A 15056-nucleotide genomic window follows, 5' to 3' on the forward strand; every position below is an offset into this window, starting at 1 on the left:
GATTTTAAATTTGTTTCTGAATCCTATCTGTATACACAATTAATTTTGGTCACATGTCTGATGGTCGCAGCGGAGACTAATGGCTTCTCAATTCCAGAGAATAGCGCAAATATTTAAAGTTTTAATACAGAATCTGCTGTAAAACGTTAACTTTTTAAAATGAGACATGTAAAATAAAGTCATTTTGATGAAATATCCTGATTCTAAACTTAGATTTAGTCAAGTTTTCACACGGACAGGCCGATCAGAAAGTTAAATAACTGTGGATTCTTTGAGTTTTTCCAGTTTGTAGCTGTGAAAAATTGGCGATTTTTCAAAGATAGCGTCTTTTAAAACCCACCAGCGGGTTTCGGAGTTCAGACGGTTAAATAATTGAACAGTCTGGAAGCGCTGAAAACACTCTTTGTAGACGTTCAGAGGACTCTGCATCGGGCACGGACGATTATTTTTACTTCATGAAACCCGACAGTCACACAGGTCCTCAGCTGTGCACATTGTTTGCAGGGAAAGAGGAGAACAATCGAAGATCATGACTGAACAATGGAGAACAAAGTGCTGTGAGGAAGGAAATGAGCTGCTGGGACACTATTTACCAGCCGGTCCTGCATCATTTTACCGTCCAGGACAACAGATGAGCACATGACTGAACGAATAAAGGTCTAAACCCTCGATTACCAGATGCATTAGTGCTAACTAGCCAACATAAATGAATCCTGCAGCTTTGGGCCTCCTGGTATTGGTGAGGATTCACTTTGCCCCGTTGGTAATCCAGTTTAAACATCCAGATCATCCAAAGTGTAAAAGACTGATTAAGAAGAAAGGCAGTTGGAGCTTATTTGTGCATTCTGCAAAAGGTCGACTCGACGCTTTTTGTGCTCCACAGTTCTTCCATTTTTTCCCCTTCTCTCTCGCTCTCTCTCCCTCTGCAGAGCATCCCAGGGGCCTGGCTACAAAACCTGGGATAGAAAAGCTGTAATCTATAATTCACACAGATCACTGACCCAGGAGCAGATACACCGTCTCCCTCCGCTGGCAACACACTGCTGATTAGCTGCACTCTGGATTACTGTTAGCATCTTTGTGCGTCTGCCTCCACACATCAGCTTGTTTTTGAGTGGTGACTGACGACAGAGCGCCCCAGAACTCATCACATCTATCCAGCTCGGTGATTTCCATGCATTTCGTTGTGTTTGTTATGAATGGTGCACGCAGGCCATGCAGGTTAAGCAGCAATAAGCCCTTAAGTCACCGAGTAGCAACCTTTTTTCTATTACAAAATAAAGGTGACATCATTTCTGTAAGATCAAAAAAAATGTAACACAGCAGGAGTAATTGACCGAGCCGAAGGGGGTCACCGAAGCCTGCGAGTGAATAAACTCCAGATCTTGTGTATTCCTTAACAACAAATCCCCTCATTACCATCCACCTACACATGTGCATCAGTGTGTAGCCTCCCCCTACAACACACACACACACACACACACACACACACACACACACATAGCCTTTTGTGATAAGATGGAGGAGGCTGATTACACGAGATTGTGGAAGGTGGTAATCAGTGATTACAGAGGTTGGTCTCGTTAGGGGAAATTACTCCATCTTCGGTGTCTCAGATGGAGATAGAGAAGCTTTGTGGAGAGGCAGACAAGGATGCAGCTTGACTGGCACAGTGGGCTGATAACGCCCTGACGCTATACATTTCAACGCGCAGACCAATGTTTTCTGACAAAACAAACCGCAACAAAAGCCGTGAACACGACTAAAATAGGCCACATAATAATACGCTGCCATCTCATTAACAAAAAAAAAAGCCATTAACCCGCTGTTAAATTAACTGAAAGTATGTTAGCAGGTCAACGTGGAACCACTGGAACTGACAACATCGTTTGTAAGTTATTAAAAGAATATTTGCAGCACATTTTTGTTGCATTTGTGTGTTTAAATATTCTCTCATGATCATGTGAATACAGGACGAGTTTCCATGTGATCGCCAAACAACTTTTGACGTGTTGCAACACATTTTTGGGAGAAGACCACATGAATTAGGCTTGTTTCCGTTTTCTGCTTTGGAGTGAATGAACGAGGCTGCAATGGGTCTCCAGGAGGGGGCAGTATAGGCTGAGTTACGCATAGCTGCAATTAAAAGAGTAGAAGAAGATGGAAATAAAACCTAGCTTAAGAAAAACCCTTAAAGAAGAAGAAGAAAGGAACAAAACTTTGTTCATCTATGAAAGAAAATGGATAAAAGTCTTCAGGAATTGGTTGTATATGAAGAGTTCATTTGCAAAAACAGATAACTTCTCAAACCTTCAGAAAACCCACTTTTCCATCGTCTACCTGAGACAATATCAATCAAACTTAAGTTATCTCTTTTGTTGTCATGCCATTTCTACTGAGTCAAATCAACTCATCTTCTGTTTGATTGAGATTATCTCAAGCAAACAACAACAACAAAATACGTTTTCTGAAAATCTACAAAAATGGAGTTATGTGTTTTTGCAAATGAACACTTCATATATTCTTTAGGATGCTCTTTGGAGACGAAGACAGTAATATAAAGTACAACAGCTGATCCGTTATGTGAGTTAAATGCTCATTACATCAGACCTTGATGGAAAAAAATGTCCCATTAAACGCACCCAATAAAACCCCTAAAGTTCGATGGTTCCATTAACGTTTTATAATGCAACGTTTCAAAATGCACACAAAAAAAGAGAACACATTATGGAAGGTAATGACTGATGTTTCTTAGAAGCAAAGGGGGAAGTACAGTGACGCCGTTATGCTCCAGAAAACTGCCTGATATCGGATGCAAAAAGTTGTTCAGACATTTGACTCACGTCTCATCTACAAACAGTCATGCAGTTTGTTCGGCCAAGAAGGCAAATGTTTCCTGACCGTTACAGAAATACGCCCATTTGCTTCCTCTCTGTATCCACAACACCTGCAAACACACGCTGACATTTAAAACCTGGAGTTCTTTCAGTAGGAAGCTTCAGCTCTGTCTTAGTTTAAAACCTGCACACAGGGAAGGACAATGAATCTGTACAAAATTTAAATATATATAACACACAACACCACCTAAAGTCAGTTATAAAGACTTTGTATTTTCTGTTTTTATACTACATGCAAACAAAAATAAAAAAATGACACCTCATGGCGTTAGGGAAGCCTCGATGCTCTGACGAATTATTGCAAAACACGGCAGAGAGGCAGAGGAGAAGCTCTGCATGGTGGATGAACAAACTACTGCTGCTGCTTTAGTGCAACCGAGCAGTCTTTAAAAACTGGGTTTGTCCTCATTTGTTTTAAAAGAAAACCTCTCAAACACAATTAAAAACATCTTCCAAAAACAAAAGGCGGAGATATAACTGCAACTGTAGAGCCACGTTAGCCAATCAGAAGCCTTTAGAGAAGCTGTAATGTGTTCTCAACCAACAATCCTGCATCGAGGATGGAGGTGTGGACTCACTTTCTCACTATAGTGACAGAATAACTGAAAAAAAAAAAACATTATCAAGGGACTATTTTTGCAACCTGTGCACAAAATCCCCCCTCATGTAAATAAAGGAGACAACAGCAGTAACTCTGACATCACAAGCTGAGAACATTCCCGTCTCCACGTCCTCGCTGCAAACTGAGTTTCTAAATATCATCACTGTAAGAGGAGTTTCCAAAAGCTCAGTTTTCAGTGACCTAAAGCTGCATCCGTGTGGACGAAAAGGCCAAAACACACAGAAAAGGCCACGTTTTAAAGAATGCCTGCGGACAGAGCCTCCGCTACCTGCTTCTGCTCGTCCAAAGCAAACATGAAGGCAGCCTGATGTTTTCATCAGCGTCATAGAGGGATGAATACCACGATGCAAGGAAAGTAGCCATTAACTAGCTAACTCTGTCATTTAAATGTACAGAGAAGATGTCTTGGGAGAAATGTAAAGCAATCTGTATCATGGTTTTTAATAGACAAAAAGAAAAACACTTTAATGAACACGTGGTGATGATTTAATAACATCATGCAGTGAAGGAGCTTCTCTCTTTGGGGGGAACATTGATTTTCTATCACACGGTGTACACAAGACAAGCTGAATTCATGTCATTTACTGATGTCATGCACACAGCCTGTAATCAGTCAAACCTTTCTGCATCAACCCGATTGTCTTCATCAAGCTTTTCATCTGTTGAAGCTCAGCAGGGACTCTCATTGGATTTACGTTCTCTGACAAACTTTGCGAAGTCAGAGGTCAACATGAGAGACAGTGTCGGTAATGACGGGGTTCAGCATAATGAGACAGTGAGTGGCTCCCTCGTTTCTGTGTAACCTCCAATCAAGAGTAAAGACTGGGGGTCATGTAATTGTGATTGCAGTGTTGCTTATTCTAAATAACGTAACCACAGTCGTTGTGGGAGGAAGAGGGAAGTGTTGCAGGCAGACAGACGGCTGGCAGGAGGGGTGTAAGTGTTGGTATTGATCCGCCGATAACTCCCTATATCCTTCAGCTTAGCGTGAAGGAGCTCAATCAGTCTCAGAGGAGACAAATCGAGTCAGAGCTCTCAGAGAAGTGGACCGGCAATCAGGTGCAAAAAAAAAAAGGAAAAGAGGCAATATAGGAAAATGTAGCTCTAAACGATCGTAGCAGCCGTCTGAAAGCGTTGAACAACCGACCCGGGCTGCATTAAATGATGGAGCTGAAGTGAATTGGAAGAAACATTTAAAATATAAGCCGAAAAGTCAATGAATCAACTAAAAAGCAGCCGTTTTAAGGAAATCCAGCCAACATTTACAGCCAGAAGTGCTGCAGTATTTATATATCGTAGTAATATCAACCCCAAAACCAGAGGAGTTTAAAGGCATGTTTTCGATTTAAAAAATGCTAAAATTATATTAGAATTGTCCAATTTACAACTTTCTGATGATCCCTGAACTCATGTTTTCTGTAAACTAAATGTAGAATTGTGATATTTCAACAAAATCACTTCATTCAGTGTGTTTTTTATTTTAAAAAAGTATCAAAAATTGCTTGATCTTATATTTAAAAAAACTAACAATTCTTCGCTCTTTGGTGCAATTGTGTGTCTATTAGTGACTCCGCTATGACTGGCCGGCACATGACAAAAACTCATAAACTCATCAGCTGAACTGCCGGATGTGTTTACACAGAGCAGAGAGGAAACAAATCAAAAATGTAGGCAGCAAAATGTCTACACTATGTAGAGTAAAAATATATATTTTCTTGCAAATTCTTTTACTGAAACAGCTGCAGCAAAGCCACTCCACTGTCATGCTTGTGAGTAGTACCTGCAGAATGGTTGGCTAACATTATTTATAGGATTCCGCTACATTAAGACAAAACAAAACACCAATAACGAATAAAAGGTTTCATCTAAGATCGAAGTGTAGCTGATCTGTGTTGGCAGAGAGCTAAACCCGACTTTTTCTTTATATCCGTTGCAACGCGACCACATCAAACAATCTGCAAAAGTGTTTGCCACCTGTCACTGAGTCATAAGAGCACCTTGATTTAGTACTTGGTGGTTGGCTGGAGGTCATTAAGCCACAGAGAAGAGTTTGTCATGGTGCCCCTTTACCAGCTAAATCAGCGCAGTCCTTTCTACTTGTCGACATGCAGCTATCCGCCTCCTCTGGTCGTGACAAGTAAGTGTGCTGGTAAGTAAGATGCCCCTGGTGGTGTAACCCGGTACTACAGCTTAATACCGTACTGGTATCGGCAGGTACACGATAAAATGAATCTGGAAAGTGTGTTTGGAACATCCTTCGTTTGACAAAAATACATCTGTTAGAACAGACAAGAAGTAAAACCACTGCCTCTTGTTGTCAAAGGGGGTCGGACAAGACCAGCCAGACAGCAGAAATGATCAAACACCTTGGACCACAATGATGCCTTCAAACATGAGAAAGTGGGTCATAGACACAGAAGAAGAGAAGAGAAGAGAAGAGAAGAGAAGAGAAGAGAAGAGAAGAGAAGAGAAGAGAAGAGAAGAGAAGAGTTTCCATCATCCAGTCTGTGAGCAGTTTGCCGTTGCAGCGTTTCCCTTTCAGCTGGTCTTCAAACAGCTTCAGGACCAACAGCCGAGGAAGGTGTGTTCTCTGGAGACTTCCTGAGCTGCCTATTTTTAGAAGTTTTATTACTTTCCATTGGTTTGATCTTGCTTGCCATGGCAACCAATAAAAGTTGTTTATGTTGCAGCGAATCTGAATTGAATTGTGCTCTTTTTTTTTTCTTTTTTCACATCACAGCTTAAGAGGCATCAACTTCTATTTCACAAGTCTCTCTCTGCAGAGCCAACGTGGTCTCCCAGCAGCAGCAGGCTTCTATCTGTTAGGATAACGGAGGGTTTGATGTGCTCCCCCCGGCTGGTCCGCTACCTCCGGAAACCCCCACAACCCTGCCTCAGCTTCACACATCAACCAATTAAAACGGTATCCTAGCAACCCCAGTCAATATGTCTCTAAGCAACACCGTTTTAGCAGTATGGAAATTATATCTGAGCAGCAGAGAGGCACACGTTCCTCCTAAACGCTTCCTCTCGCTGTACTGGACTCCCTCAGCGAGCAGGAACTCTGTCACAGTCCCGTAGCTTGGTTAAGGCAGTGTGAGCGTTGCAGTGTGTTAGTACAAGCCTCTGCCAGCTCTTCCTCTCTCATCGCGCTCTCAGCCTCCTCCTGTAATGAAGACATCCCGGCTGCTGCAGCACCAGCTGACCACAGAGAGCTCAACCGAGCGTGCACATATGAGAGTGTGAGCGCTAATGGAGGACGAGGGTGCCGACCACCCGCCGCTCCAGCTCTGGAGACGTCCACCAGACCATTAGCATGACGCTAACCTGACTGCAGACACACTCACGCTGCACTCTCAGCATCTATTCTCTGCTGGCTAGGATTTGTACTTAAAAAATGTGTTGCTGCCCCGTGTCGTTGCACTCTTTTCCCCCTTTGGTGTGATTAACCTTGTCCTGATTCGAGATGCAAATGAGTACGAGACAGCGCCTGTCCTGGATCGGTGCCAGTGTTTCCATCTCAGCGGCTTTTTTAGAGCCACTCAGAAGTACCTGCACCAGAGTAGGTGGTTTTTTTCATGCAAAAAAAGGCTCAACAGGAAAGATTCCTACAGTTGGAAGCTGCACAAAGACGTGAGTCGCCCTAAAACGTCCTACAAGTGGGAAAAAAACCTTTAACTATGAGTATCAAGACGAGCAGCTCGAGTTTTCCATGTATAATTTTATTTTTTTTAGTCTGTCAGGTACTTTTCACTGTGCAAAAAGTGGAGCACACGGTTTAATTCACAGCCTCTTATTGTGCAAACAGACTAAAGCATCAACGCTACTGTACGACTCACTGAACTCTGACGATCTGTGAAGACTTTCTGTTCCTTGGAAAGTTACATCCTCGAGCTTAGAAGCACCTGCTTTGGCTGCATTTTGCTGGAAGATGTAACAGGGTTTTTACCAGTGATATTTAAATGACTCCAGTACATTTTTAGAATAGATAACGCTGTAGAGTCTTAGCCCTAATATTTAAACTTGTTAGGTAAATTTGCAGTGTCTTTGTTCTCTACTGTAAAGCACCTTTGGCTCGATGGCTGTTGTTTTAATTGCACGGTATAAATAACCGAGACTTAACTGAGCGGGTCGGTGGTTTTGACTGCTCCTCCTCCTCCTCCGTCCTGCCTCCAGTCCTGACTGATCAGACCCCAGCATCCCTGCACCTGACTAAAAGCTCAGCCAACCTGTCACTCAAGCAGGCTGTGATCTATACTGAGCCTGTCTCATTTCTGTGCTTTCTGCTCGGGAAACTTTGTTTATCGCAGATGTTATACACACAATAAAATAATATGAGGCAGTTGTTTGTCGCTGGAGGCTGTACGGTTTTGTAACTGCAGTTCAGGTAACGTTTAGGCACAACAGATCTAGAGGTGCGGGTCCCTGATGTACTTTTAAATTTGGATAGTAAGTGTCGGTAAGGCAGCTCAAGGTTCAACCCTCTAAACCCCAACACATGTGAGGACTGGGTGGTGATCAGTGGTTAATAACCTAACGGGTTAATACAGCCGAGCTCAGAACACGTTGTCCTCCATTTTTCAGTCACGAGCTTCGATTATTCTCCTCATTTCCTGCAAACAATGTGCACAAAGGAGAACCTGTGTGGCTGCTGGGTTTCAAAAATTACAGAACATTCATGCTTGACGCAGAGTTTCCTCGTGCGAACATCTACAAAGAGTGTTTTTAGCACCTCCAGACTGTTAAATGATTTACCGTCTGAACTCCTAAACCCTTTGGCGCACGCAAAGGAATGTTGTTTTTACAAAAATCACCAAAAATACGCTATTTATGAGAGCAGCAAACTGTAAAAATAGATAGAACTGTTTGGTTTTGAACTTCCCAACAGTCCTTGAAGTACTCATAAGTGACGTGCAGCTCGGTTGGTGGATTTAACCAAGTCTGAGCTTAAACTTGTGATATTTCAACAAAATTGCTTAATTCTACAAGTCTTATCTAAAAATTCACTAAAAATTAACCGTTTGCTTGAACAAGATTCGGTAAAATACTAAAAAATTCTGTGCTCTTCAGTGCAACCGTGACGCCATCAACCACTTTGCTGTGATCAACAGTCACTTGACAAAAAATTGGACAACTTTTTGTACTCTAGGATGCTTTTAAACAATATTCGTGCTGAAACGCACAAAAATCCTTCCTCAAGTCGCTTCATTCAACTCCAGGCACTCCCACTGGTGTGAACCTTATAAGTGATTATGACAGCGCGGAATTCAGACTTGTGATGTGTTCAAGTCTGACGTACTACAACAGCGACTTTAACAGAAAAGCGAGCAGGGCACACATCCAGACAGGAAGCCGACACGTTGAGATGCTGTCAGATTAACGGAAAGCATCTGAAAGTGGCTAAAATGCAAATAAAATTAAAAAAGAATGCTACTGAACTGTTAATTGATGTACAAACCGATCATCATAAACCAAATATAAGCCACACGGATGCTGTGCACTCAGCAAACGGTTAATTTTCAAATGAGTTTGATCTTTTTTGCACAAAAACAAAACAACTTGTACAAGAATTGCTTGACAGAAACATGAAAATTCTGCACATTTTACCATTTGAACACATCATCAGGGGGACGTTTGTGTTTGCAGCGAGGACTGGAGGAGGCTATAAAAAGCAAGTGGTAATGTGCTCCCAAACATTTGGTTTATTGGAGCGCTTTAACTGGTGGAAGTGACTGCCGGACTGGTGGCAGTGGTTAACAGGAGGCAGCCTGCCCGAGTTTGTTTCTAAACAGAAGGCGAGTCCACAAAAACAAGCATCAGAAACATGCAGCCTCTTCAGATAGCACGCCAGCTCCATCGGCCCGCAGAGAGGGAGGCGAGAACGGAGGGGAGGCGAGGGGGAGGATGGAGGTCGAAGGCGGGGAGGAACAGTGGGAGGCAGGGAGGGAGGAAAAAAAGAGAGAATGCAGAGAAGAAGACAATAAAGGGGATGAGGCAACAAGAGGGACGTTCTGCATATTGTGTTGGGCTTTCTGGTTCATTTGTGTGTTTTACTTCCTCCCTCAACCCTGTAGTAAATCCCTGAGAGGAGTTCCTCTCCCTCTCTCTCTCTCTCTGCTCTCCTTTCACCCAATTACCCATCTACCTCCTCCACCTCCCTCACTCTTTCTCACTCCTACAGTCCTCTGCATTATTCATGCTTTGGGTGTAACCTCATCAGACCCAGCAACACACACACCCAGCTGACAACAACACACACTGTGCCAGTTCTCACCCTCTCACACGCGCCCACGCAAATTATTCAAGTCGCTCGGTCGCGTATTCGTCGGTCGCATGTCGGCGATGCAGCATCACTTTGACAGAGAAACAGTAGGTAGAAAGACATAAATGTAAAGCTCCTACAGTAGCACCTTCTCCACTGGAAATACTGGATCTACAATTCTAATGCAGGCTGGATAAACAGGGAGGGATGGGCTGAGCTCTGGTGGCTACTACTGTTACAGTGCAGGCTGGTTTCAGCGGTGGAGGAAATAAAAAAAACTCACTGAGGTCTGCAGGTTTAGAAATCAACCGCTGGGTTTTCTGTGCAACGTCCAGTACCAGCGGATGTCAGAAATACCGGCCACAAATCCCCTTCCTTTTAGTTTCATTCACAAACAGAAACATTGCGTACACGACAGCTAACAAATGATAATCCGACCACAACAGTTAGCTCATGCTAGCATTATAAAAACACTGAATGGTTGCAGCAAGTTGTTGTCAACTCAAGTAACCCGTTACTGTCTCTCCATATGTCTTTTAGTGTTTGTTTAGCTCCTTTTGTTTCCACATTTATTTGGACCGGAGCAGATCAGATGTGTGGAAACAGACATAGACAGACCGGAGCAGGAGAGACACGAGTAAAGAAGGAGCAGCAGAATCAAAGGAGAGCCTCAAAACAGCAGCACAGACTTTCACACTGAAGTGAAATTACACAAGTGGGCATAAATTTGGTCAATAACAAAAATAAACTGCTTTGTTTTTAAATTCTTGTTCTTTTTCTAGCATACTGGCTGAATACTGGACAACATTTTGGCGTCTCCAATGCGGCGTAAAGATGTAGGGATTACAACACACACAGATGGAGAACGGCTTTATTTCAGTCTTACTCCATCGTGTCTTTACGTGACAGGTAGTTATTTGCAGTCGGTGGGTTTGAAAGACAAGCTGTCTTATAATAATTGCCAAAATTACAGCATTTATCACAGACACAAAACAGAGAGAGTCATTAGATGTAGAACTTTCCAATGAACCTTGATATAGATACGACATGCTGTTTGGCAGGGGAAACTATCCATCCATCCATTATCTATGCACCGCATAATCCTCACTAGGGTCATGGGGGGCTGGAGTCCATTCCAGCTGACTCAGGGTGAAGGCAGGAGACACCCTGGACAGGTCACCAGTCTATCACAGGGCTACACTTAGAGACAGACAACCAAGTTGTGGGAGGAAGCTGGAGAACCTGGAGAGAACGCGGAATGGGGAGAACATGCAAACTCCAAGCAGAAAGATCCCAGTGCCCCCACCAGGACACAAACCAGCAACCTTTTTGCTACGAGGCAACAGTGCTACCAACTGCACCACCTTGCAGCCCTGGGGAAAACTAATTTAAGTATAATATCACAATTTTTACCAAAATAACTTTGTCTCATTTTTAAAAATTGCCAAAAATGAAGTGTGTGCTCGAACCAGATTACCTAAAAATGTAAAAAAAATTGTGTAATCAGAAAGACATTTGTGACTCAGTTGCGATCAAGAGTCACATGAGAGAAATTCAGGGGTTTTGGTAGAACTGGGTTAAACTGCAAGCAGTGTTTACACAGATCAAAAAGGAGACGTGTATGGAAACAAAATAAAAGCGCAAATAGTAAAATATCTGTCTATAGTCTGTAGAGTCGCCATTTTAAACCAGTATTGGAAACACCTGCACTTGGAAAAATGTTGTTAATTCCAGGTTTTTCTTGTAAAATAAGTAATAAAAACTAAACCTTTTCCCTTTTTTGTATGATATATGGCATTAAAACTTTGTTAGACTGCACATGAGGCATTTTTGAGTTCAGTAATAGTTCTGTTGTTTCCGTAGAGGTGCAGGACTTTATGTTACAGTGAAAATTGAGCCCACAGTGAGTTAAAAAAAAAAAAAAAGTGACAGGAGCCCAGAACCTGCTCTTGTTTCAGAGGGTTATTACTGTATTTATGTTTAAACTCTTGCACATTGGACCTTTTTAAAAAAACACTCAACTTTACAACAACGAGCAATCACAGTGAAATATGACACTCTTGCTCAACTCGAGTGGGCAAAGCTTTGGACAAATTAAACTCTACACAGATGCAGAGAGCTGAGTGGTGCCGGCGAAAAGGACTCCAGAAGAAGCAGAAAAAAGACCAAAGCAGAGCATCTGTGCTGCTCGATGGGAAACAAAGGCTCACGGAGACGAGGTGGCTGAGAGAGATGCTTGAGTCAGTAAAATGCAGCGCCTGAACGCCCTTTTTGTCGCCATATTTTCAGAAGAATAGCAACATGAAAATGACTGAAGGCGGTGTTTTTAGTGCACAAAGGTCAGGTAGGCCTTGGCAGCCAATTAGATGCAAATTTCTTTTCCTTCATCATCTCAGCAGCATTTTTAGGGCCATGTGGAAGCACCGACGCCTGAGTGGGCAGTTTTACTCATCTGAAAATTAACCTAAAAGAGGTTGAGTGGTTTCTACGAGCTGCACAACGGTTCAGGTGCCCTAAAACAAGTTCCTGTAGTGGAAAACAGCTCATAGTGTTGTGTTTGAAGGTCATTATTTTACATACAGACTGCTCAGATTACCTCTGTATACTTTTCTAGGGTCTAAACTTTCTTTTTTGAGTTAGTTTTTCCTGTACAAAAAGTTGGCTGGAGGACACAGCCTTCTATTGTGCAAAACTCTTGTGATCTAAAGAGTCCAGAAAGTTGCATCCTCGAGATTAGAAACAGGAAATCAGGTAGTTCAGATGTAGTATTGTAGGTTCTTCACCGTAGCGCTTGAGTTAATCCAGTTAATTTATATTATACACAATATTGTATGGTCTTAACTTTAATATTTGATTTAGTGAGTCTATTTTGTGAGGTTTTAACAGTGATATTTAAACTACTCAGGTGATTTTACACAACAAACAACACTGTAGAGTCTCAACCTTCAGGCAAATTTGCAGCTTAAGTCTTTGTTTTTTACACCACCGGTAAACACTTTGGCTCGACGGCTGTTGTTTTAATTGCACAGTATAAATAACCGTGACATAACTAAGTCTCTCAGTAGTTGCTGTAATCCAAACTTTGAGTTACTCTGTGTAAGAAAACACATCAGCTACAGAGTATATAAGGCAGCTAATGTTGTGAAAAGAGGTTTACAACGGCCAAAGGACATTAAAATGCTGCGTGTCTATTGTTGACTGAGCAGATTTTGTCACATTTCCAGAAGATTTATAATAAATTTATGGAAGAAGACGCATGTTTCAATGATTCCATCACAGGAAAGTAGAGGAGTCATTGGAACCTCCAGCCTGCCGTGATTCACACGGTCTTTACCAGTGGATTCATAATGTGCTACTTAACCTGCATCTATGGCCCTTTACATAATGCGAGAATCAGCGTGAACATCTCCAGACACAGGTGCAAAAATGTCTACACGAAAAACAGAAGTGAGATTCAGCAAAGCCACGTCGCACGCCGCAGCTGAGCAATGAAAGAAAACCATGTAATCAGTAATGAGTTTCAGAGACACAGCTGCTGAGCCTCGTCCTCGTCCAGACTGAGACGGCCGCCATGAGGAAGATGCTTCGCTGAGTTTCTGGCCTCCTTCACCTCTGTCTCTCTCTGTCTCTGACCTCCTGGCTTATCTCAAACTATTGTTCTTCTATACTTCATAGCCTACATCCCTTCAGCTTCTCATTTCTTCCTCCTAATCTGTTCCTTGTGTTCCACTGTTGCTGCATTTCTTTCCTATATCTCTTTTTCTAGTTAAATTCTACCCTCAACCTGGCTTTTCTTCACCATCACTTGCCTCCTCTCCTGATTGTAACTTCTCCACCCTGGCTTCAGCATCCGCCTCCTTGGTTACCAGGGCAACAGTAACCCTGGTCACCAGGTTCTAGAGGCTGAGGGATGCACTTGCTGTTGGGACTGACACCACTTAGTGATACATGTGTGTGTGTATAATACTCAGTGTATTTGTGTCTCTGTGTTGCAGTTATTTCAGGAGTCCGCCACCTGAACGCACAACCAGGAATACAAGCTGCGATAAAAATCACCTGGAGACGTGCAGAGATTTGTAATAATTAAACCTGCAATCTATAAACCGTCCTCACGTGACGAAGCCAATTAGCTTTAAATCATCATGAAGGAATATCTCCTCGTAAGATTTGAATCTTCTCCCTTCCAATTAATAATTTCTATCATTTTATTGCCATTCAAAATAGAGCCAGTGGTGAAAATCTACAGATCAGTTTCATGAAAAAAGTATCTGTCCATTTTCTTCTGCTTATCCGGAGTCGGCAGCAGTCTGAGCAGGTCGTCCCAGACGTCCTTCTCCCCTGCAGGGTTTTCCAGCTGCTCCTGGGGGATCCCGAGGCGTTCCCAGGCCAGATGAGATGTGTAATCCCCCCAGCGAGTTCTGGGTCTACCCCGGGGTCTCCTCTCAGCTGGGTGTGCCCGGAAAACCCTCCAAAGGAAGGCACCCAGGAGGCCTCCTAATCCGAACCACCTCAGCTGGCTCCTTTAAACACGAACCGCGCTCGGAACTCCCTCCGGATGTCCAAAGCATAAAGCTTTATATTTTTCCTCTCACTGTTATACAGCCAGCTCTTTTTTTTATACTATCACTCCTTTGCATTTTTCAGTAACCACCTCTCCACACATAGCTGTTTCTATTTTTAGTGGTGCACTCTGTCATTCCTGCATTTATTCAGATTGCTTTACATGGGCGAGCGGTTTACAGGAAACTATGCAGCATGTAATCCAGTGTTCCTCGCTGCATAAATACATTTTACTGTTCCGTCTCCTACAGTCTACTAAACTACTGCTAATGCAAACCAAGAATTCCTGCTGCTGGAGCTTCGCGAAAAAGGCAAAGCGCCGTCAGTGTGAAGCACAGAAAACAGAGACGAGTGTCGACTGTGATTATTATTCAAAAATATCACAAACAAGACAATTATTTTGGGATTTTGGCTGCAGATCAAGTGTCAGCTGTTAAATAAAGACTCCAGGGTGTTCTGGACACCTCAGAATTATAACCAGCTTTAATGTGTGCTCGTATTTTTGCTGCTCACACTTCCTACAGCAAATAATTAGGTCAGTTACAACTGTTACTGAGCCAGTACAACGGAAAGGCATGTCGTCTTTTAAAAAAATCCTCAAAACTACAACATTTATCAGAGCCAGAAACTGTAACACATGACGAACGATCAGATTTTAAACTCACCCACGGTCCTTGAACTATTCATCTGTAATATGATGTTCTGTCAGAAAAAC

At 42.6% G+C, this 15056-nt stretch overlaps 1 protein-coding gene across 1 annotated transcript in view; it reads right to left on the reverse strand.

The window, feature by feature from the left end:
• Window positions 1–15056, reverse strand: part of necab2 (N-terminal EF-hand calcium binding protein 2) — a 198025-nt gene that overhangs the window by 100720 nt on the left and 82249 nt on the right. The gene's annotated exons all lie outside the window — the stretch shown is intronic.

The sequence above is a fragment of the Stegastes partitus genome, unplaced genomic scaffold (genome assembly GCF_000690725.1).
Source record: "Stegastes partitus isolate 25-593 unplaced genomic scaffold, Stegastes_partitus-1.0.2 Scaffold685, whole genome shotgun sequence".
Taxonomy (NCBI): domain Eukaryota; kingdom Metazoa; phylum Chordata; class Actinopteri; family Pomacentridae; genus Stegastes; species Stegastes partitus.